We start from the raw sequence: 23,421 nt of genomic DNA, 5'->3' as shown, positions 1-23,421 counted from the left end.
ATATAATTCCAATCTAACTATGCCAAGTATATAACTATGATAAACTAAGAACAATATAATTGTGAATATAAACAAGTAGAGCAAAGTCATAATCAATATATTGAAGTAGAACAAAGTCATATTCATAATATTGAATAACAAAGATGAACAATTGAAAAACAATAGAGAATTATCAAGAATCCTCTTGACAGATCCTGAAACTAATCAAAGATTGACTCCTTCTAGTTATAATCCTTTGTAGCTATGCTAAACTAGAGATCTAATTGATGTGGTGGCTCTAGGGCTTGATCAGAGGCTTCTTCTCCCAAGATGAATAATGAATTAGGGGTCTGAGGTCTCTCCTCCAGGGGCCAGGGCGTCTGGTTATATAGTCCTTCCAAGTGAATGTGGGCCGTCGGATCAAACCGACATTAATTGTATGGTTTTCCTTGATCCTTTAGGTCGGTGGAGCATGATCCGCGAAGTTGGCTGTGATTGGCCTCGAGGCCAGGGCGGGCGCCCTGCCCCCGAGCCCGTCCGGTCTCCCGTTCGTTCCCGTGGCTTCTGGACTCTTCTAGATGTAGGATAATTGCGCAACACGTTAATATCTCTATGTAATCCCGACGTGTGGGCCTTTCTTCCGTATTTCCTGATAACCCCCTGCAGAAATAGACCAACACCAAAACTCGTGGAATTCTGTCAGATAAAACCCTAAGTCTGGATGTCAGTTGCATTTGGATCCTTTTCTCTGTTTATTTGATAATTAAATTTGATAATGAAGGACTGTCAACAAACTCCCCTAAGCTTACCTCTTGCTTGTCCCTGAGCAAGGATAATCTCAGTGATGGATCAGAAGTTGTTGTAATGCCTTTAAAAGTTGACGGTACACATGCTTTTAAATATGGTCTCGTCTCTGAGTTAGAGTAAACTATCAAGACTTAAAACTTACTTATCTTACCTTTCACTGTGGGACTTGTAACCGTCACTTCTGTCTTGAGTAGTTAAAAGATAGAACATTCTAGTTAAGTGCCATGTCTCTTATTCTTGACCAGCTATAGCTCTGGAGTTTTTGCAGATTTTCAAATAAAACTCAGAGATTCCTTGTATGACGCTCTCAAATCTCTCTTTTATGGTATTTCTGGATCCTTACCAAGGCAGTGATGGTATATGCCTTCTCTCAAAGTATATGGTATTTGTGGTATAAGGCATAGTGACATTGCCTTCTCTCTCACCCTATTCTAATAAGGGTTTGATATCTGGAGCTCATAGGTGGGAGAAAAAATATACATACTTACAAGACATTTATTGCATAGTCAAACCATGGATCCAGAGAAACAATTCAATAAGTCAAATCAAGATGTGCATGTGTGGCGAATGAATGGTGTATGGTGATGATGGTGATAACAATGGTGAAAGTCTAATTCTACTTGTGCTCTTTTGAGGGGATGCATACCTTTCTTGCTCTTTTGAAACTTTTTGACGAGATTGAGATGCTCTACTTTTTTCTTTTTCTTTCCTCTCAGGTGGGTATCTTGTACCCCTAATTCTACTGTTGGACACTTGTAGATTTTTACCTCTCATCTCACTTTTTCTTTCTTTCGAGGTTCCAGGCCCTTGCCCCTTTTTATTTCCTCTTATTTTTTTCTTCTTTCTTTCTTTTTTTAGAGCACTCATCTCTTGAAATAATGTAGCAAGTGGTAGTAATCAAGATAACTCGAGCATTTATTTTACAGGGGAAAACAAAAATAGGAGAATGTTTTTGGTTATTCTCTCCCGGATTAGGAGTAGAATATTTTTGGGTGGTTTTAGAGATGAAAATGAGTGGATATATGTGGATGTGTACTTCCGGAGTAGAAGCAGCATGTGTGAGTGAACGTGCAAGTGAATCTTGATTTAACCACATGACAAGCTCCTGAGAGTCTACATAGCTTGACCATACTCAATGCTCATAAGCCGTAAAAAGTAAATGTGTGGCTCAAAGTCTAGCAAGCATGTATATATGGCTGTGGTAGGAATTTAAACTCTCATCATACAGGAACTCATCATGTGTTATTTTAAAGATTTTTAAAGATAAAATTCTCTAGAATTCTAGCATCTCCAAGAATAGATAAACAGCAGCTCAACCTTCTCATATCATACCCGTTAACAACTTAGACTTCAGATCAAGTTCTCTTCCCACAAGTTCAGGTTTAGAGCAAGCTTTAAATTATAACTGTTATGTCTAAACTAGAGAGAGAACTCAAATTTGAAAATTAGGCAGAGCAACTATTCATCATATCCATGCTAGAGTTTTATTATTAAGATTCAGTTTAGCATAGCCACTTTATTTATTTATTAAACACACTAAGCAAAAGAAATATATAAGCACAAAATCTTTATTTGGCTTTTCATGGTTATGTATATTTATATTTTAATATAGTATAAATATATAGATAGATAGAAATACTTAGCGGGATAAATGGGGGTGCTCTCCCCCAAGCTGGATTTTGACGTAATTTCTTCTGATTTAGCTAGCAGGTGGCAGAGGTGTATTTGAAAGTCAGCAGCATCCTGACAGCGATTAGAATGTCCTCCGTCTGCTAGTCTTCTTGATTCTTGAATTCTGTGGAGCTCAAATAGACAACAAAGCTTTGTGGAACTGATTAGGTGTTAGCATAAATATCTAGCCTTTATCATGTTGAGCCTCCTCAATAATTATTACTCTCTATTTTTATATTTTTATTTTATAGAGCAGAAAAATATTTATTTTATTTTTATGCCACCACAGTGAATGTGCCTATGGGTTTTATGCCACTCGTATATTCACATGGGGCTTACTATTTTGTAACATTTTTATTATCTTTTTAGGATAGTATGAACATGATTAACTAAGTAAACTATTTTAAATAATTGAAAGGAAAAAAGGATATCTACCAAGTTTACCTCTTGGCAAGGCGTTCGGTGTTTTTAAGTCCTCCGAACGGGACTCTCCGTTTTCTCAGTTGTCCTGGGATTCGTTGGGTGGCGTAGTCGGTGCTTCCGGCGGCGCCTCTTCTTCGTGTATAGTTATCTTCTCTCACCACACCTAACTCGGTGCTACGGTCTCCTCAGGATAGTTCTGTTCAAGCTGTATGTCTTCAGACCTTACCACTTCTCCTTCGTAGTCTGCCCATCCGTCCTTGATGATTTGCCTCTTCTGGTTGCGGTTGCGTCGTCTTCTTCTTGTCCTGACCTGCTTAGAGTCTTCAACTATATAATTAGGGTCAGTAAAATAGCGGCGTACCTTCTCTGAGGGGAAGTGCATGTGGACTTCTCCAGTTCCAATGTAGATGATTGCTTTAACAGTGCTGAGGAACGGTCTTCCAAGGATGATGGGTGGATCGTACTTGTCTTCTCCCATGTCAATAACCTGAAAGTCTGTATGGACAAAATGATCGTCTATTTTGACAGGGACATCAGTTACTATACCTTCAACCTTTCGGAATGTCCGATCTGCCATCTAGAGCTGAATGTATGTTGGTTTTAAAGGCATGGTTCTAAACAGGAGCCGATAGGTGACTGCGGCCATTATGTTGACGCCCGATCCGGTGTCACAAAATGTCTTGTACAAGTTGTATCCATTAATGAAGCAATAGATGCTTGGCATGCCTAGGTCATCCTTCTTGGTCAGAAACGGTGACTTAAGTCGATGATCTTGATCTCCTTGAACTGTAGTGACCATCTTAGCTGATTCGGTCTGCAAACACATGGTTGTTTCTAATAAAGGATATGTAAAGAATTTTTTATAGAGTACCCTGGGCATAATGTTGACACTGGAGCCAAAGTCATAGAGTGCTTGTGGGAAGTCCACCATGCCTATGGAGATCGGGATGACGGGGCGTCCTGGATCGCCTCTCTTGACCGGCAGAAGGTCAGTAGTAACTTCAGTGATGGGGTTACTCTAGTAGTTACATGCATCAAACATGTCTACAAGATTTGTAGATTCTAATCCTTCGGGTTGTGATGGTATACTGGGATTAGTAGCAGGAACAGTAGCAGCTATTTGATTTAACTGAGATTCAATCATTTTATTAAGGCTAATTTGATTCTTGATGGCAGTAGAGAAATTATCCATTCTATTATTTATATTTTCTAGCATTTTATCATTTGATGCCAATTTCTTAGATAGGTTATCCATTAGCTTTCCTTGATTAGACACTAACTCTCTCAGAGGTGGAAAATTATTATTATTATTATTGTAAAAATTGTTACCTTGATAATTACCTGAGTAGTTAGGCCTCTGTTGATTCCAACCTTGATTTTGTTGAGGAAGGTTGTAGTAGTAGTAGTAGTAGTAGTTGTTGATGTAGTTCACGTCCTCAAGCATCTCAGGGTAGTGATTGCCTGAGTGTCAAGTATCTCCACACTCCTCACAAGTCATGTGAGAGTCGTAGAAGTGCATAACTTCTTTCTTATCTCCAGCTTTATCATCAAGCTTCTTCATGAGCAGGTCTAGCTTTGCAGACAACATGTCTACCTCCTTGAGCTAGTGCATACCTCCACCTCTCTTGCGTGTTTAGGTCCTTTCTTCATTACAGCTTTGGTTGGACGCCATCTTCTCCACAAGAGCTGTGGCTTGTGATATAGTGAGTGATAGGAATGCTCCTCCAGCTGCAGCATCCATGGTTTCTCGGGCACTGTTGCCGAGCCCATGATAAAACGTCTGCACCAGTAGCCAACTCTCCATTCCATGATGGGGACATTCTAGGATGTAGTCTTGGAAACACTCCCATGTTTCTGGAACAGATTCATCATGTTGTTGCTAAAAACTTGTAATTTTCCCACGGAGAGCATTGGTCTTGCCCATGGGAAAGAACTTAGCCAGAAAGTTCGTGGAGCAGAGTGCCCACGTAGTATTATTCTCTTTTGTAGCGTAGAACCACTGCTTCGGTCTCCCCAATAGTGAGAATGGGAAGAGGCGAAGTAGTATAGCATCTCTGGGGACTCCTGATATGGTGAATGTGCTGCATATCTCCACGAAGTGTTGGAGGTGAGCACTAGCATCTTCGTGTGCCTTCCCACAGAACTAGTTGGATGGCACCATGTTGATAAGTCCAGGCTTGAACTCAAAGTTGCCATCGATCTCTGCAGCAAGTCTAGTATGGATGTTGTCCGTAGTGGGAGCTGAGTACTCACGGATCGATTTGTTCACCATGACTTCGAACTCTAAAGACAAGTTCCGGGTGAAACTTCGGTGATCTTCTTGATTGGATGAAGCTTCGTGCTGAAGTGTTGATGATCTCTTCTTGAGCTTGGCTCTTGTTTTTCTGAATAACGCTTCGGGATTGTCAACAAAATTTCCTAGAAGATGTCTTCTATTCATACATTACCCTGCATAAGACAAAATAGAAAAATATCGTGGTAAAACTGTATGAGAGAATTGATAATCTCAATTATATTAGTGATGCAAATGACGACTCAAAATTTCATATTCATTCCTGATTAGTAATCAACCTTGCCCGGCAACAGCGCCAAAAATGCTTGTTGGGTATTCTTAACGTCACTACCAAAAGTAGACTTAATTTTCTAATTTTGATAACGGCGCCAAAAATGCCAAACCTATCTCTCATGCCACTTAAGCCAAGTTGTCATCCCCAGCATGACATGAAAGACGCGGTATTGAAATATGCAGTTGCTCTTCTAAATAAATAATAAATGAGATCTGCAAGCGCATAGATTAATATTTCAGGTATCGTTATTTATATTTTTACCACTGGGAAGGGATTGCTAAAGATCAATGTTGATTATAGAATGGAATATAGAATTGAGTATCTATCATTGCATGTATAATTGAGAGAATTTATCTATCTCTTTCATACATGGATAAGTGTCACATATAAGATAGATAAAGTATAAATGGTGACAAAGATAATTAATCTGATCAGCATAACTTAGCCACATAATAAATATGATAAGCACCTCAATTAGATATTCTAGCAAGTCATTAGCATGGAATTAGGACGAACTACAAGAATATTTCCTAAGTTATTCTTAACTATTAAGTCTAGCATGTGATAGTTAGTGCAATTATACTTGGCAATCATTGTGAGACAGGACTACGCCCATGCATAGTTATATTATCAAGGAATATGAGAAACATCGCAATCACTCCCATGTAATAATGTTGCTCTGCCAGCCCAATACACGAGAGGGGGACTATATAAGAATCAATGGAGCTGTCACTACCACGAACTACGCCACGATCTGGCATATAGGGTACAATCGCAGATAAATACGGTATAGGCACCACGCCTACACAATACTTATCATTTACCCACTGTACACATGGATAAATGCTATACGATCCTAAACATGTATATAATTCCAATCTAACTATGAAAAGTATATAACTATGATAAACTAAGAACAATATAATTGCGAATATAAACAAGTAGAGCAAAGTCATAATCAATATATTGAAGTAGAACAAAGTCATATTCATAATATTGAAGAACAAAGATGAACAATTGAAGAACAATAGAGAGTTACCAAGAATCCTCTTGACAGATCTGGAAACCAATCGAAGATTTACTCCTTCTAGTTCTAATCCTATGTAGCTATGCTAAACTAGAGATCTAATTGATGTGGTGGCTCTAGGGCTTGATCAGAGGCTTCTTCTCCCAAGATGAATAATGAATTAGGGGTCTGAGGTCTCTCCTCCTGGGGCCAGGGGGTCTGGTTATATAGTCCTTCCAAGTGAATGTGGGCCGTCGGATCAAACCGACATTAATCGCACGGTTTTCCTTGATCCTTTAGGTCGGTGGAGCATGATCTTTGAAGTTGGCTGTGATTGGCCCCAAGGCCAGGGCGAGCACCAAGGGGGGAGGGCGGGTGCCCTGCCCCCGAGCCCGTCTGGTCTCCCGTTCGTTCCCGTGGCTTCTGGACTCTTCTAGATGTAGGATAATTGCGCGGCACGTTAATATCTTTATGTAAACCTGACGAGTGGGCCTTTCTTTCGTATTTTCTGATAACCCCCTACAGAAATAGACAAACACCAAAACTCTTGGAATTCTGTCAAATAAAACCCTAAGTCTGGATGTCGGTTGCATTTGGATCCTTTTCTATGTTTATTTGATAATTAAATTTGATACTTAAAGACCGTCAACTTCTTGCTCAATTGGGGCCAGCAATTCGACTAGGTCCTATGTGATTTGGGGGCGAGTGTGAGCGTCATGCCAAAATCAGTCTTTGACAGGTTGAACTTCGCCAACTTGGAGCCAACCACCATGACACTCCAGTTGGCAGACTCGTCAGTCTGGTACCCGGCAGGGATTGCTCAAGACATCCCTATCAATATCAGAGGATACTATGTTCGAGTGGATTTTGTGGTGCTCAACATGGAGCTCACTAAAGAAACACCACTAATCCTGGGAAGACCATTCTTGAGTACGGCTGGAGCACAGATTGATGTTGGGGCTGGAGAAATCCGCTTCAACATTAATGGCCAAGAAGAGAAGTTCGAGTTCAGGCCACGCCGTCAACAAGAGTGCAACATGATACGCATCCTCTATGGGCCAAACCCCCAAGGCATTAGGCAGGTTGAGATCCAGCCTCAACTTATTAAAAATACAAAAATATCTAAGGAAAAGCTGGAGCCAAAAGAAAAGGCGGCACCTAAGAAAAATAATAAGGAGTAGAAAAACAAAATAGCTCCTAAAAAGAATGAAAAGAGGGACGAAGTCCCCAAGCCTTCACAACCTAAGCAGGTGTGGAAACCAAAGCAGAAGGCTGAACAAACTTCCACACCTCCAAAGGTGATACTCCTAAACTGGAGGCCCGAGTAGGTGCAACCGTTTACTCCTCCCAAGACAGATGTGCCATCATCAAGCAAGAAGTAATGGGAGAAGAGTACCGCTCAACAGACTATAAAGACGAGCCCTTGCCGAAGGTAAATCGGTAAGTTATCCCGAGGTAAGTTTTTACTTATAAATATATATATATATAAATATATATTTTCTTTTAACTTATTTATTTATTTTGAATAAATTCTTTGAATAAATGGTGCATTTCTTGTATTTATGAGTAGTCCATATTGCCTCTATGATCTTTTCTTCACTTTTGAATCTTTGTAATCATGGGTATTAATCCCTCACAAATGCATGATAGTGTGATAGCTTTTAGAAAGTTTTCAAAATTCAAAACTCTATCCCACACACTATCACTCTGATTCCACTGCGCATCACGATTGATCGTAACCAGGATCACGAAATACTCAGAGAGGGAAAGAAATACCCGAAAGACTGAGGCCGACTGGTGGACCCAGTGGTGCGGCCAATCGGCCCTAATCTTTTTCCCTTCCTCTTCTACACTCGTTAGCATCACGTCCACGGTTACGATCAAGATGTTTCCAGATCAGAGACTGCGTTAGCACCTATAAAATCCTCCATAGGCCTCTTCTCTTCTCACACCAACCCTTTCTCATCTCCCTCTTGTGAAGATTGCTAAGCTCTCCCATTCTTCAATAGTTACCATGTCTAGCTATGCCCTCTCGCTGCTCAATGCTCCCAAGACCATAGCCAATCTAGACATAGCACCTTACCAAGAGAGTTCTAGCAAGGAGGTCCATATTGAGAAGAGAAATCTGTTAGCGTTGTTACTAGCAAACCACAAAGCGCCCACCAATAGCACTGCCAACATACCCGCTACTGCCCGTTCGTCCACTAGCAACGTAGGACTTAAAAGAAAAGCCCCTAGTGGTGATAGGCAAGGCTTGCTGGTAGCAAGATGGGTGGCAAGGCCAAGAAGACGGAATCATCCAGTACTCTCCCTAGGATTAGGAGGCACTTGGCACAGCCATCAATCAAGCGTCGTGTAGGACAATACGAGAGCAGTGATGAAGAAGATGATCCCAATATCATATCCGAGCTTTTAGCTAAGTAGGCTAGCCTACGTGCTGAGTTACGGGTTATAGAAGACGACCTAGAGGAAAAGAACACTGAGATTAGGAACCTCAGTGATGATGTAATAGGTTTTGCTTCAAGTTTAATACTAAACTTAGAAAGGTCGCTAAAGGCTTAGGTGTTGGTGGCCTTGTTGAAGATCTTTAGACCACACATCCCGCACCAATCTTTGTTTAGGCACATTTTTCCTTTTCACAATATTTATGTTTCAAATATTTTTTTCCCTTCCAATGTAATGTACCTATTCAAAGTTATCAATAAAAAAATGTTTGTTTATCTTGTGCACTTGTTTTCTATATATATTGTGACTAACCATGACAGGAAAGAAAACAAGTGTGGGGGATGGACTATTCAATAAAAAATCTCAGTTTGTGCAAACCCTCTTCCCCAAAAAGATTTTCAAATGAAATGTTTAAAATGATGTTACCTTCGTACTCCATCGAACATGTCTCCTATGTTCAAATATGTTTGTGCATACTTTTTATTCTTAGCTAATATCCCTAGAGATTTATGAACACTTTTTATAGGGACCCCATTTTATTTACGTAATTGATGTACGTGATATAGTAGGATGACATGATGCTTGCTGGTCCTTGCAAAGTACTTGAGTTTTCTTTTACAAAAAGGAAAATTCAATAGCAAGTTTCTTGAATGATCAAGCTTTATTCCTACCATGGCCAAATATTTGTTCATGATTAAATCTTCTACATATGTTGCTTGCTCTGTGTTGAGTTTGGTTAAATTTTTGGACCGCGATCGAGAGATGTTTCATGCCTCTAAGATCAGAATTCACTTGCACCCACCATATAAAAGCCGACTCTCACACAGAGAAGTCAAGCACAACATGCTTTCTCCATCCACCCAAAATTTCGCCAACTCTTACACTGAGGGTTGCGCACATATATCCACCAAATAAAAATGCCAATATCTCACCTTGAGAATTGAGCATTCATATACATTCCTTGCATTTGTTATCATAAAGCTCTCTTTTGTTTTCATCAGAATCATAGGAATGGGCTATATATATAAAAAAATATTATGAGAAAAAGCCAAAGGGGCAAAACGGGGAAGATTCATTCCCGTCCAAAATAAAATAAAATAAATAATAAAAAAAATAAAATTTGTGTTATAGCCCATATCCTCTCAAGTTTTTCATCTCATTTCAAAAGAGTCTTGATGCAAGGAATGTTGCAATAAGAGTAGTGATAGGATTCCACGAAAAATTCCACACACTTGCACATTCTAATCCATGGGTATGGCGCACTCCCTCCGGTATGGTCCTGGGTTTGACTCGACAACATATGCAGGGTAAGTAAGTTCCACCATCATACCTACCCAAAACTCTAGATAAACCTTTTAAAAGTAGGATGATCAAAAAGAAGGCATCAAATCTTTATGCCTTGGTAAGGAACCACTCACATATTAGGAGGGACTTGAGAGCATCATTCAAGAAACATATGCTATCTTTATTTTTCAAAATCTTGCAAAACCCTAAGTTTCTGCGCAGGGACTATGTAAGAGGATTTGAATCTAGGCTGTTCCTTGTTTCAATTACCCAAGATAGCTTGGTAGACACTTTGAAGTTCATAAATCAAGGTGAAGCTGGGAATAACCTGTATGCAGATTCTTTCGACATGGAAGATGAACCCATTTGGTCTTTAGTGCCTTCACTCGAGGATGAGCAAAAGGACCAAGTGTGTGGGAGTTGTTGGTACCCCTTATCTTATAATTGTAAACATCATTTTAATAAATAAAATAAATAGAGGGTAGGGCTTTGAACTAACCTTTCCACATGTTTTGTTGCAAATATCAGTTTTAGGTATGACACGTGGAAAGGCACAAAAGACACGAGAAAGCGCACTTCAAAAAAGCGTAGTCAGAAAAGGCACAAATCAAAGATAAATGGAAAAGCCCACCAAAACACCGAACTGGATCCATCCGTAACCACGGGAACAATCAAGGCCCAGAGACGAACTGACCACGCAAAGGCGGTGGCCAGGGGGACTCACCAGTGGTGCGGCCGCACCCTGGTGCGAGCGCACCCCCCGTGGCGGCTACTCGGTCCCACCTTTTTTAGGCGGTTGCTTGGCGGCATGCATAGGACGGTTTCACCTCCTACCAAATTTAGATCGCCATGAACCGTCCTTGTTGGGATATAAATAGATGGCTCCACACCATTAAACACACACACCATCATTTGGAGCAATACACCTCACAGTTCTACACTTGTTCTTAAGTTTAGATTCAGTAGTAGAGCAAGGCAAAGCTAGCAAGGATAGCTTGTCTCCTTGGAGGATCTTAGAGCTTCTTGGTATGAATACAATTTAGTTTTCCTCCATGAGCAAGTTCTTATCTTATTTATATGATTATGCAATTAAATTAGAGTATAGTTGTGTTCATATCTTGTTCATAGTATATGAACTAGTTCTTAGTTCTTGTGCTATGTTCTTGATGTGTTCATCCTTGTTCTTCATCGTTCATCGAATTAGTATGAATAGACAAAGGATTAAGTTTGGGGTAACGGTTCGTTGGGCTGCGATGGATACTCTTAGCCGAGCCTGTCAATCCGAACGGTTAGGGTCCCGGGAGGCTAGGAGGCGTTTCCAATTACACGGGCTAGGTGCTTAGGTATGCGGAGATCAACGGATGCGCGGGTATCTTTCGGGTAGAGGGGTAGGTGGTAGGGTAGTGACAGCCCTATCATCCCTGGTATTCTCCCACGATCAGGTATTCCGGTAGGAGTTCTGTAAAGTCCCTATGGGCTGGATGTCCAGCTGCGGGGATCTCCCCATAGCCTTAGACTTAGTTCTAACTCTAGTTATATTGATTAGATGTTCTACTAACAATTCTTTGCATAGTTATATAAGATCAATGCCGGCTCAAGTAGTTGTTCTTTATTTCTTTTATTTCCTTATTTTCTCTTTATTCCTTGAGGTTGCCCCGATGAGTGTGTCCACTATCCATATTTTAAGAGCCTGCCGTGACCCCTGATTAGACTATGTCTACCTATGCATCTCAATAAGTGATCATGCTACAAACCAAGCTAGATGCATTTGTTACACCCTCCTACAGGATTAAATATGATAACCCTTGAATACTCACAGGTTGAAATGCTACAATGATAGTTCTATTCACTTGCAGTTTTATTCTTTATATTCATGAACTATTGATTGGCCTACCTAAGTACCGTTACTTAAGATTGTAAACTCTATGCATTTATCTGCCGCCGTGCTACAACTTTGCATATCATAAGTAAGGATGGTTAGGATGGCCAATCCGGCATTCCTAATTATTGTTACCAGACTGCACTGCTAAGGCTGGCGCCCTTAAAGGCCTTGGGTTATCTCTCTGACGTAACGATAGTTTTGGTATACCAACACCCGACATTTCTGGTGCTATTGCTAATGATGGATTTATAGTCTATCTTTAGTAGTGACGCTAAGAAATGCCAACACTAATCCAGGCATCTCCATGTAATCCCAAGCAAAACAATATTTATACTCTTTAATAAGGTCCATCAACTTTGCTCTATACCCATGGTTTAAATTTGCAATGATGTACATCGGCCTTGGCTTAACAGTATCACCAACATTTATTTCTTCTTACTTATCGGTCGACATAAAACCACGCCCTAACTTTCCTTTGTTGCCATCAATCAGGTTACCCATCAGAAATTGCTTTGCGATCCAACTGCTTGGATCGGCTGTTGATCCCTATTGAAAACATTCACGGGACCTTCTTCCCACACTCTACTAGAGAAATAGTCAATACCATCATACTCCCAATAAGAAGGCTCCATGGAGGCAGCAATTACCGAATCATTAGCGTGAACAACTTCTACATCATCTCCAATCCATTGGATGAGAACTTGGTGCATAGTTGAATGAATGCAAGAATTAGCGTGGATCCAATCTCTCCCTTAGAGTAGACTATATGCCCACTTACCATCAATGACAAAGAAGGTAGTACTCAAAGTTTTTGATCCAATCATCACTCAGCATGCATAGCTCCCTGGGTGTTAGAAGGATTGCCAGCAAAGTCCCAAAGCACCATGGCAGTCTTTAACAATTCCTCATTTTTCATCCCAAGCTTCCTAAAGGTAGTGTATGGCATGATATTGATAGTAACTCCTCCATCAACAAACATCTTGGTCAGTGGCTTCAAATGTCGATGCCTGGCTGGCTTATTGAAAATTTCCCTCTGAGTCAAGACAAGTTGAGCCATCAAATCCTGACACACTTTCATCAAAATCTGAGTACACTTCTTCTTGGACATCTGTTGGCAGTCATTATAGACCAATCATAAACTACCAACTTGATCCAAAAGGAGAAGAAGCAATCATATTATATACACACATGCATTTAATTACTAACAAGTTCCACTTGTACCATAGTGATTATATTTTGCAGGAATTATAGTGCAACAAGTGGAAATGTGCCATATCATGAAGAAAGCGCAAAGTACCAAAAGACGTATTCAGAAATGCACAAACTAAGAAAATAGAGAAAGGGCTGAACAACATAGAACTGGGCCTGATCGTAACCACAGGAGGGATCCAGGCCCAGAGCCAAACCGACCACGCAAAGGCGGTGGCTAGGGGGACCCACCCAGGGTGCGGCCGCACCCTAGTGCGGGCGCACCCCTGGAAGCGGCAAACCGGGCCCATCTTTCTCAGTTGGTTGCATGCCGCCATGCATAGGATGGTTTCACCTACTACCAAATTTAGATGCGACGAACCGTCCTAGTTCCACTATAAAAAGAGAGGCACTCCCCCCTTTTCAATACACACATCATTTGGAGTCAATTTACCTCACACCTCTCACTTGTATCTTTATTCTAGATTAGTAGTAGAGCAAGGCAAGAGCTAGCAAGGAGAGCTTGTCTCCTTGGAAGAAAGGATTTTCTTGGTATGAATAATATTCAATCTTCTTCCTTGAGCAAGATCTATTCATCTTTATATGATTATGCATATGAACTAGAGTATGGTTGTGTTCTTATCATGTTCATAGTATATGAACTAGTTCTTAGTTCTTGTGCTATGTTCTTGATATGTTCAGCATTGTTCTTCATTGTTCATCAGATTAGTATGATTAGGATTAGAATTAGGAATCAGATGGTGGTTCACTGTGCTGTGTGTTGGGTACTCTTAACATCATTACCAAAAGTAGACAGTTTTCTAAATCTGATAACGGTGCCAAAAATGCCAAACCTATCCCTCATACCACTTAAGCCAAGTTGTCATCCCCAGCATGACACGAGAAACGCGGTATTGAAATATGAAATTGCTCATCTAAATAAATAATGAATGGGATCTGCAAGCGCACAGATTAATACCGATGTAGCATTTTAACCGGGAAGTATTCCAAGTATCGTTATTTATATTTTTACCACTGGGAAGGGATTAGTAACCATCAATATTGATTATAGAATGGAATATGAGATTGAGTATCTATCATTGCATGTATAATTGAGAACATTTATCTAACTCTTTCATACAGGGATATGTGTCACATAAAGGATATATAAAGTAATGAATAGTGACAAAGATAATTAATCTGATCAGCATAATTTAGCCACATATAAATATGATAAGCACCTCAATTAGATATTCTAGCAAGTCATTAGCATGGAATTGGAACAAACTACAAGAATATTTCCTAAGTTATTCTCAACTATATAGTCTAGCATTATCATAGTTAGTGCAAGCATACTTAGCAATCATTGTGAGACAGGACTACGCCCATGCATAGTGATATTAGCAAGGAATATGAGAAACATCGTAATCACTATCCTGTAATAATGTTGCTCTGCTAGCCCAATACACGAGAGGGGGACTATATAAGAATCAATGAATCTGTCACTATCACGAACTACCCCGCGATCTGGCATATTGGGTACAATCGTAGATAAATACGGTATAAGCACCACGCCTACACAATATCTATCACTTACCCATGGATCTGATGGATAAACGCTATACGATCCTAAACATGTATATAGATCCAATCTAACTAAGCCAAGTATATAACTATGATAAACTAAGAACAATATAATCTTGAATATAAGCAAGTAGAGCAAAGTCATAAGCAATATATTGAAGTAGAACAAAGTCATATTCAGAATATTGAAGAACAAGATGAACAATTAGAGAATTACCAAGAATCCTCTTGACAGATCCGGATACCAATCGAAGATTGACTCCTTCTAGTTCTAATCCTATGTAGCTATGCTAATCTAGATGTCTAATTGATGTGGTGGCTCTAGACTTGATCAGAGGCTTCTTCTCCCTTGAGGAATAATGAGTTAGGGTTGAGAGTGTCACACCCATATTTTAAGAACAAAATAGGATGCATAAAAGACTCATATGTGCCCCAGGAATAGTCGCACAAATAAGTAGACAAATCTCAAATGTACCATTGCAGTGTTTATTACATAGCGGAATATAATAAAACCACATAGTCTTATACATAAATGATAGCATAAAGTAAACAACGCTCTCGACGGAAGCTCCACACAGGGACACTGTTGACTGGTTGACTCCAAACCTAGTACTCATAACGATAATCCTCATTCCAGTCATCTTCATTATCATTTCCTGAGGTGTTGGGAAATTGCAAGAGTGAGCACATATCGTACTCAACAAGTATAACCAGGGGTTCATGAGGCTCAAATAGCTGACACTGGTTTGACTGCATTTAGCTTTTAATGGTGGATAGCATGTTCATAATTAATGAGCAATTGTCAAGGTAACATAAATATTCCTTTAATTCCATGATCAAGTGTAAGCATAATTAATTCATAGCATAAACGATAATCAAATGAACATAACAACTTAATAAGCTCATCGTCGGCGCAGCAAGAACCCCCAAGGCCGCTCATAACCGTGAGCACGGCTAGTATACCAGTTTTACACTCTGCAGAGGTTGTACATCTTTACCCATGAGTCATGATTTACCCTTTCGCCCGAGGCCCGTCGACCTCTTAACCCACTACCAAGGAAGGTCGGCAGGGATCACTATGAAGCCTTTCAAAAGTTCGTCTAACATGTTAGGGCCGCAAGGTTTCCTTTGCGCGCAGATATAGATACCCCCCTTCCGAATGGCACAATGACGCGCAGCCTATACACATAGGGACAGGGGCTCGCACTATACCCAAAACGGTTCAGCCCCTCCACCCTTTCGGGTAACCACTAACAAGCTAGAAAAGTTCTTCATACTGAGCTAAAGCCAGAGCCATTATAGCCCTCATGGTTGCACTGTTGTCCCGGTGAGCACTTACAGACAAGATCTCATACAGTTATTTGTCATTCTTTTATGTTCATTGCATATCTATTAATCATCTTACAAGATCATGGATTATATCAAGCACTAGCACATCTACACCACATGCATATCAAGTAGGTAACAAGGAATCCAGGTAACAATCATCTATGATTTTGCTAAGGTCGACAAGGTGATAGCATGCATATGATATATATGTGTAGTTATAAGTGAATAGGTAGCAAGGATAATCCCAAGTTATACTTGCCTTGCTCAAAGCTCTCCTGAGCCTGCTGGTCTTCAAAAGCTTGGTCTTGAGCACCAACGTACAGCTCACCGTCTATTCCCAAACATCAATCAACAACACGCAATCCAATGGAGACAATCATACACAAAGAAAACAAGGTATAATTAGAATATTACACCAAACAGTGGTAAAACAAATATAAAAGTTTATCAAAATATTCTACGCAGCGCTACGATCACACAAACGTAAAGTTTACGAAAATCGGAATTAAAACGTGAAAGATATGAATTTTCTAAGATTTCCTATAAATAAATAATTAATTAAATGCTACTGCAGAATTAAAAAGTTTCAAAACAGTAAACTAATATTTCTAACATGTAGAGATCGTAAATACGAATCCAACGGAATTTGAATGGACAAAAACGGAGTTAAAATAAATATTTTATGAGCAAAACCAAATCAGTGGCAGTTATGTAATTTCTGTAAACGCCTTTCAGCACAGCCCGGCCGGTTTCCAGCTCCGGCACGGTGGCGCGCCATGGGCGCCACCGGGAGCTCGTCGGCGCACAGTGACTTCTCGTTTCCGAGCACCGTTTCGAGAAAGAAAAACTCCGGGATGAAGAGGAGCTCACCACGATCTCTTCTAAGCGCTTGGTTGGGTCCGAGAGATGACGAAGACGGCTCGCGGCGTGCGGAGATGGAGTTGGCTTTCGGCAAGATGCAAAGCTTCGCGCTGCGGCGGCTAGGGTTCCTCGGACGCGCGTCTAACGGAAAAGAAATCCGCTGCGATACTTGGAAGCTTTATAGGGCCTCGGTTCGTGCAAAACGGCAAGGAAATCCCGGCTCGGGTTCGATTCGACAGGGGTTTCCTGTTCGGTTGCGTGCGCTGGGGAAGAAGAAAGAACACGCTGACGTGTGGGCCCCAGTGATTAGTGAGCCAAGGAAGAGAAGAGAGGAGGGGCGCACTGCGGGTCTGGAAAGGAGTGGGCCGGGGTGGGGTCTTTGCCTCTTTTTTTTTATTATTCTTTTTCTTTTCTGTTTTCTTTTTCCCCACTTCTCCTTTGTTTTCTAAAGTCTTTTTGAAAAGAGATTTTAAATCCTTTTGGAGATAAACAAAATTACATAGACAAATAGCAAGCAAGCGAATAAATTAATTCCAGAATGAATGCACAACCATGTTTCTAAACTTATAATAAATTTTAATTTCCACAAAATTTGTTTATTTGCTACATTAAATGCTCACTAAAATTCTTAAATAATTCAAATTAAATCCTATTAATTGAAATTCAAATTTTTGGGTGTTACAAACTCTATCCCCCTTAAAAGAATCTCGTCCTCGAGATTGAGCAGTGTATAAACAAACCACTTGTGGATTTGATTCTCTCCAATCCTCTTCTCTTTCCCAAGTTGTTTCTCCTTGTGAATGCCAATCCCATTGCACTAGCAAATTCAATGTCTCTAGTCAAGTAACATACCTGATAACTTATCTGAAAATTTATTCCCTACACAGTCCTGAAGATCGACACCATCATCCTCTAAATGATTCACTGTGGCTGTGGGTGGAGCTTGTACTGCTACGTCCACACTGATTCTCTCTCCCTTGGGTGTGGTCACAACTACTACTTTCTCCTTGCACTTAATTTCCGTAGCATATTTCTTCATCCAATCCAAACCCAATATCACATCTATGCCTGAGGTTCTCATAACCATGGGACTAACAGGGAATTCTACCCCCCTTAAAGAAAGACTTGCTGAGGGGCAAGAATATGAAACTGGTATAGTCCCTCCTGGTGAGTTTACTAGCATATGGGTTTTCAAGGCAACTAGTGGTATGCTATGAACTCTAACAAATGCTTGCGATATGAATGTATGCGAAGCTCCAGAATCAAATAAAACTGTAGCGGGGATGGAGTTGATACTGAACGTACCCATCATGATTTCTGGTCCCTCTTGTACTGTCTCTGCAGCCACATGGTTCACCTTTGCTCCATGAGAATTAGACTTTTGATTGTTGTTCTGCTGGTTGAATCTCTCTGGACAATCATATGACATATGACCTTCTTTCCCACAGCGAAAACACCTAGTAGGGGTATTGGAAGCACTTCTCTTCATAGAGGTGGCATTTGAATTTCCCGAGCGAGAAGTCTGTTGTCCACTCTGTTGTTGATTAGGATTACGCTGAGATTGTTGGTTGCGATCCCCTTGACTAACTGGTCCATGGTACCTCTGTTGATCGCCCTGCTGAGAATTGAAACGTTGGCGGTTGTTGCCTCCAGATCCTTGTGCCAGCATCCTTCTCTTCTTGTCCTGGCCTTTTCGCATGTTATCCAACACAATAGCACGGTTCACCAGAGCCTGAAAGGTAGGATATGTGTTCCCAGCTAGTTGCAACCTAAGTTCATAGTAAAGACCTTTCATGAAGAGACGCTGCTTATCCGCATCTTCTCTGACTTCATTTGGGGCATAGCGAGCCAACTGCTCAAACATGTCATGATACTCAGCCACAGACATAGAACCCATCCTAAGAGATCTGAATTCTTCCTGCTTGAGCTCCATCATTCCTTCATTGATATGTCGTGCTCTAAAGTCTCTACAGAATTCCAGCCACGTGACAGGAGGAGCATTGTTGGGACGAGCAGCTTGATACGACTCCCACCATGTCTGAGCTGCACCTTGAAGCTGTCCAGAAGCATACAACACCTTCTCCAAGTCATTGCACTGTGCTATGTTTAGCTGCCTCTCCACAGCACGTAACCAATCATCTGCCTCCATGGGATCAGCTGAGTGTGTAAATACCGGAGGTCTTCCCTTCATGAATTCCCCCCGCTTATCTCTCATATGAACAGGTGGTGGTGTTGGTGGAGGTTGTTGTTGTAGGTGTTGCATGAAGACGTGCATCATCTGATTCTGAGTTTGCATAAGTTCCTCCACAGTAATTGGGGCATTGTCACTATTGCCACGGCCTCTGCCTCTGCCTCTTCCCCTTGCTGCCATCTGCATTCCAAGGTATATAAACACATCTTAGTAATGTCCAACATGACAATTACAAGAGTTAACCGAATCTGAAATTTTCTGGGTAACATCCAACATCAGCAGATCAGAAAATCAGTAATATCTCGAGTTCCAGAATTCAAAAGGATACATGCTGTACACCGTTGGAAAGAAAAAGAAATTGTCTACAACTTTCCTTTAGATCATATTACCAGATTCCAACGTGAGGTTAACCAAAAACTGGGTACAACCGAAACTGTTCCAGAATTCCAGACTGCGCAGAAACCTCAACTTGAAACAGTCATAACTCTCAGCTCATAATTGATGATATGGTCATTCTTGCGGCATTGGAAAGATATGGAAGTCTATTTGTTCCCAGAAAAATTTAATGGACATTGCATGAACAGATTTTGAGATGTACCAGATTCTTTGCGGACTGCTCCAGAAAACAGCAAAGGACAGAAACAGAATTTTAACCAACCCCAACTATTTAGTTCATTAATCCTTATGCCTTAAGCCTATAAACTAAATGAAATTGTAGAGGAAATCCACAAGATCATTGCACTCATTACAAAGATCCAAATCAAGCATAAGCATAATAACAAACCAAACCAAGCATCAAAGGTTCACATTTCAAGCATTAACTCAACTTGCGGTACTATCGTTCTCTTCCTATTAAGGGCAAAGATTCCTAAAATTCTCTTTCAACTATGTAAGCAGGTGGTAAGAGAAGGTTCTAAAAGCATATTTAAAGCAAGGAGTGGGGATGAGAACAAGTCTTTAAAATAAGCAACAAGGTGAAGATGAATAGGATATAGTGTAGAAGAAAATATCAAGGTTTATAGAGCAAGGATTTTATAGCAATTTCAAAACCTTAAGATGACCAATTTCTAACTAGGCTTGCGTCCGACAGTCAACAAAGCTCCGATACCAATTTGTCACACCCATATTTTAAGAACAAAATATGATGCATAAAAGACTCATATGTGCCCCAGGAATAGTCGCACAAATAAGTAGACAAATCTCAAATGTACCATTGCAGTGTTTATTACATAGCGGAATATAATAAAACCACATAGTCTTATACATAAATGATAGCATAAAGTAAACAACGCTCTCGACGGAAGCTCCACACAGGGACACTGTTGACTGGTTGACTCCAAACCTAGTACTCATAACGATAATCCTCATTCCAGTCATCTTCATTATCATTTCCTGAGGTGTTGGGAAATTGCAAGAGTGAGCACATATCGTACTCAACAAGTATAACCAGGGGTTCATGAGGCTCAAATAGCTGACACTGGTTTGACTGCATTTAGCTTTTAATGGTGGATAGCATGTTCATAATTAATGAGCAATTGTCAAGGTAACATAAATATTCCTTTAATTCCATGATCAAGTGTAAGCATAATTAATTCATAGCATAAACGATAATCAAATGAACATAACAACTTAATAAGCTCATCGTCGGCGCAGCAAGAACCCCCAAGGCCGCTCATAACCGTGAGCACGGCTAGTATACCAGTTTTACACTCTGCAGAGGTTGTACATCTTTACCCATGAGTCATGATTTACCCTTTCGCCCGAGGCCCGTCGACCTCTTAACCCACTACCAAGGAAGGTCGGCAGGGATCACTATGAAGCCTTTCAAAAGTTCGTCTAACATGTTAGGGCCGCAAGGTTTCCTTTGCGCGCAGATATAGATACCCCCCTTCCGAATGGCACAATGACGCGCAGCCTATACACATAGGGACAGGGGCTCGCACTATACCCAAAACGGTTCAGCCCCTCCGCCCTTTCGGGTAACCACTAACAAGCTAGAAAAGTTCTTCATACTGAGCTAAAGCCAGAGCCATTATAGCCCTCATGGTTGCACTGTTGTCCCGGTGATCACTTACAGACAAGATCTCATACAATTATTTGTCATTCTTTTATGTTCATTGCATATCTATTAATCATCTTACAAGATCATGGATTATATCAAGCACTAGCACATCTACACCAAATGCATATCAAGTAGGTAACAAGGAATCCAGGTAACAATCATCTATGATTTTGCTAAGGTCGACAAGGTGATAGCATGCATATGATATATATGTGTAGTTATAAGTGAATAGGTAGCAAGGATAATCCCAAGTTATACTTGCCTTGCTCAAAGCTCTCCTGAGCCTGCTGGTCTTCAAAAGCTTGGTCTTGAGCACCAACGTACAGCTCACCGTCTATTCCCAAACATCAATCAACAACACGCAATCCAATGAAGACAATCATACACAAAGCAAACAAGGTATAATTAGAACATTACACCAAACAGTGGTAAAACAAATATAAAAGTTTATCAAAATATTCTACGCAGCGCTACGATCACACAAACGTAAAGTTTACGAAAATCGGAATTAAAACGTGAAAGATATGAATTTTCTAAGATTTCCTATAAAGAAATAATTAATTAAATGCTACTGCAGAATTAAAAAGTTTCAAAACAGTAAACTAATATTTCTAACATGTAGAGATCGTAAATACGAATCCAACGGAATTTGAATGGACAAAAACGGAGTTAAAATGAATATTTTATGAGCAAAACCAAATCAGTGGCAGTTATGTAATTTCTGTAAACGCCTTTCAGCACAGCCCGGCCGGTTTCCAGCTCCGGCACGGTGGCGCGCCATGGGCGCCACCGGGAGCTCGTCGGCGCACAGTGACTTCTCGTTTCCGAGCACCGTTTCGAGAAAGAAAAACTCCGGGATGAAGAGGAGCTCACCACGATCTCTTCTAAGCGCTTGGTTGGGTCCGAGAGATGACGAAGACGGCTCGCGGCGTGCGGAGATGGAGTTGGCTTTCGGCAAGATGCAAAGCTTCGCGCTGCGGCGGCTAGGGTTCCTCGGACGCGCGTCTAACGGAAAAGAAATCCGCTGCGATACTTGGAAGCTTTATAGGGCCTCGGTTCGTGCAAAACGGCAAGGAAATCCCGGCTCGGGTTCGATTCGATAGGGGTTTCCTGTTCGGTTGCGTGCGCTGGGGAAGAAGAAAGAACACGCTGACATGTGGGCCCCAGTGATCGTGAGCCAAGGAAGAGAAGAGAGGAGGGGCGCACTGCGGGTCTGGAAAGGAGTGGGCCGGGGTGGGGTCTTTGCCTCTTTTTTTTATTATTCTTTTTCTTTTCTGTTTTCTTTTTCCCCACTTCTCCTTTGTTTTATAAAGTCTTTTTGAAAAGAGATTTTAAATCCTTTTGGAGATAAACAAAATTACATAGACAAAGAGCAAGCAAGCGAATAAATTAATTCCAGCATGAATGCACAACCATGTTTCTAAACTTATAATAAATTTTAATTTCCACAAAATTTGTTTATTTGCTACATTAAATGCTCACTAAAATTCTTAAATAATTCAAATTAAATCCTATTAATTGAAATTCAAATTTTTGGGTGTTACAGAGAGACTCTCTCCTCCAGGGGCAAGGGGGTCTAGTTTTTTAGTCCCTCCAAGTGAATATGGGCCGTTGGATCAAACTGACATTGATTGAACGGTTATTCTTGATCCTTTAGGTCGGTGGAGATTGATCCCGAAGGAGAGTCCTATTTGGACTCCAGGAGGGGGCGGGCGCCCTGGTCACCTGGGCGGGCGCCCAGGGCCAGGCTCCGTTCGGCCTCCACTTCCTTCCTGTGGCTTCTGGAGTCTTCTAGATGTAAGATAATTGCGCGGTGCGTTGATATCTCTATGTAATCCCGACATGTGGGCCTTTCTTCCGTATTTCCTGATAACCCCCTGTAGAAATAGACAAACACCAAAACTCGTGGAATTCTGTCAGACAAAACCCTAAGTCCAGATGTTGATTTCATTTGGATCCTTTTCTTTGTTTATTTGATAATTAAATTTGATACTGAAGGACCGTCAACAAACTCCCCCAAGCTTACCTCTTGCTCGTACCTGAGCAAGGATAATCTCAGTGATGGATCAGAAGTTGTTGCAATATCTTTAAAAATTGATGGTACATATGCTTTTAAATAAGATCTCATCTCTCAGTTAGAGT

This window comes from Sorghum bicolor, chromosome 4 (assembly GCF_000003195.3).
Source record: "Sorghum bicolor cultivar BTx623 chromosome 4, Sorghum_bicolor_NCBIv3, whole genome shotgun sequence".
In the NCBI taxonomy this organism is placed as follows: Eukaryota; Viridiplantae; Streptophyta; class Magnoliopsida; order Poales; family Poaceae; genus Sorghum; species Sorghum bicolor.
The sequence above is the reverse complement of the archived record's forward strand: the minus strand, read 5'-3'. Positions refer to the sequence as shown.